Source organism: Humulus lupulus, chromosome 8, assembly GCF_963169125.1.
Source record: "Humulus lupulus chromosome 8, drHumLupu1.1, whole genome shotgun sequence".
NCBI lineage: Eukaryota > Viridiplantae > Streptophyta > Magnoliopsida > Rosales > Cannabaceae > Humulus > Humulus lupulus.
This window is the reverse complement of record NC_084800.1, coordinates 65202448-65205352: the sequence shown is the minus strand read 5'-3', so window position 1 is coordinate 65205352 and position 2905 is coordinate 65202448. Positions and strand designations below refer to the sequence as shown.

General features: G+C 35.0%; 1 non-coding gene across 1 annotated transcript; it reads left to right on the top strand.

Moving 5' to 3' along the window:
* Positions 1–355: 355 nt before the first annotated feature.
* On the top strand, positions 356–462 carry LOC133799053 (small nucleolar RNA R71). Its single transcript, XR_009876261.1, has one exon. It is a non-coding gene; the product is annotated as a small nucleolar RNA R71 (small nucleolar RNA).
* The last annotated feature ends 2443 nt before the right edge of the window (positions 463–2905 follow it).

The window sequence follows — 2905 nt, the reverse complement described above, 5'->3', positions numbered from 1 at the left end:
CAAAGGACTTAGGTAGTGAGTCAAATTTCCGGTCCACCGTTCACCGTAACTGTTCTGGGGTAGCCAGGGCGTTACAGTTTGAGCTGACAGGTTGCTCTGTTGTAACTTCTTCGTTAGAGCTACCACTTGCGCTGTAAGCATGGAAATAACATCCAATTCAATCATACCAGCCACCTTTTTTGTTTGTCCTCTTTTAGTTGGCCACTAGTAGTTATTCATTTCCATTTCCTCTAGCAATTCATACGCCTCATTAGCACTCTTGCTCATGAACGCACTTCCTGCTGCAACATCTATTATGGTACGAATAGTACCATTCAACCCATTATAAAAGTTATGGACTAGCATCCACTTCTCTATACCATGATGTGGGCACTTCCTTAACAACTCTTTAAATATTTCCCATGCATCATACAACGATTCCCCTTTTGTCTGGTAGAAATTATTAATTTCCCCTCTCAACTTTGCAACTTTTTCTAGAGGGAAAAACTTTGCTAAGAACTTCTGGGTTAACTCCTCCCACGTTGTGATAGAATTAGTTTGCAATGAAATTAGCCAACTCTTCGCCCGATCTCATTGAGAGAATTGGAATAATCTAAGTCTAATCGCAAATTAGGATCTTCCGTGGGCAACCCCCCAAACTGAATAGTAGACTGCACCATTTGTAATATTGATGGCTTAATCTTAAAATTATTTGTAGCAATAGTGGGGTGTTTTATGCATGAATGCACTCCTGTGACAGTAGAAAGTACATAGTCTCTAAGTATCCTTGGTCCTCGTTCCACTGAGACCTCTGCAATATTTGGGATATTATTAACATTAGCAGCATTAGTTGCTGCTGCATTTCCTTGATTCTCAGCCATGGCAAAATCCAATATTTTCTTTATCTTTTGGTTTTGTCTGCACGTTCTTTCAATTTCAAGATATATCGGTATGAGTTTCTTTTGTCTACTTCGTCGCATATACCAATAATTCTTGAAACACAATACAGTCACAATCCGAATGAGTACTAAAAGTAAAAACCAAAGTAGAACAAAAAATAATTAATTTTGATATTTGATATTAGTCCCCGACAACGGCGCCAAAAACTTGATCGGTAAAATATGCACACAAGTATACGTGGTCGTGTCAAGTAATAAATTTCGTATGAACGGAGATCGTCCCATAGAGACTATTAACCAATTACCAATAATTGCTTTTCAATTTCTATTTGGTGATTAAAATTAAGATGAATAATTCTAAGCTATGAACACAATTTAAATAACTGTAAACAGAACAATGAATCAAAGGATAAAAATCAATAACAAAAAGCCTAGGGAATTAATTTCATCAACTTTTCATTCTATTAATTTTACTAATCAGTTCTAAATCTTTTCTTCCTATTCTAATAGTAGGTTAACAAAAATCAATTCCTATTCTTTTTCAAGAAATAAGATTTCAACATATATGCAAGTTTTCTACATCTTTGTGATAAACTTAAACATATAGCATGCATTAAGAATGGTAACCTAATTGCTACACAAATCATACAGGTACTCTCGTCCAATATGTAACATATATCTATATAACGATAACATATTCAATTCGCATCTTTCGAGTTTTTGAATCAAAATCATTAATCAAGTAAATATTGACAAAGTATTTACTAGCATTAGGCAAACATCATATAGATTAGAATAAAGAAGAAGAATCAATAGAACATCATAATAAAATTAAATCGAAATTCAAGTGACTACATTAACCCCTAGATAGAGGATTTAGTTCATATCAGACATGACTAAAATCATAAAGTAATTATCCATAATCGTACAATTCAAAAGCTTTAAGAAAAAAATAAAAATATGAAATTGCAGAAAATAATGTCTCAGAATCATAATTGCTCTCAAAATTCATAATAAAAAATTTGACCTAATCTTCTTTTTAAATCCTAAAGTCTGAATTTATATTTAAAAAAAGTGAATTCCTCTATGTTTTCAAAGGCGGGTCACAACTTGGCCTTTCTTAGGTCGCGACCCGTGTCTTTTTTAAGGCACTTCAGCATTCGTCAGGACCTTTCGGTGCCGCAGCCCTCTTCACCTAGGTCGCAACTCGTGTCTCCATGCGCCTCCTGGAATTGCCTCTGTTTCTTCTAGCCCCATGACTCTCTTTACCAAGTCGCGGCCCTAATTCCTCTCAGTAGGTTATGCAGCCTCTGAATTTGCTAGAGTCGCGGCCCTTAAGCCCATGTCGCGACTCTAATTCTATTTTTTTTCTTCAGAATTTGACCATTTGAAATCCATCCTTCATCAACTTCATCAAAAATTTCTTGTAACTCCTCCTTAATGCCAAACAACCATCAAACGCTCAATTTTTCCATCATTTCTTTTTTTTTTTTCGCATTTAGTTCATGATTCATAGCACTGACCTACAACCAAGACAAACACAAGCGTAATCTTCCACAAACAAACAAAAAAACTCAAGATTACCACAAAAACACATTAAAATGGAGTTATCAAGAGTGTTTATGGAAAAATGGAGAGAGTTTTTGGGAATATGGATTTCAAAATTATGAGAGGTTCTTGAGAGCTTTTGAGTGTGAGAAAAATAGTGAGGGTAAGTTTCTATTTATAGGCTTCAAACCCCAACTCTCTTCTTTGATTATCTCCACACTATTCAAATTAAATTTCAAAAATCAAACCTTCCCTCCACTATATGGTTTTGGAAAACTTAGTCTTACTTCCTTCTTGTTGCTACATCATCTCCAAGTATGCCACATAGTCTCCATTTGGTTCAAACTTTAGTCAAAGTCCAAACTATTATCCTATATCTCGTAACTCTGGACCCTCCTGTAGTAAAATTAACTTAACTGGAGTTGTAGAAGTCATATTTAGGCCACTTTTATACCGTTGGAAAGCTACTTCAATTATCT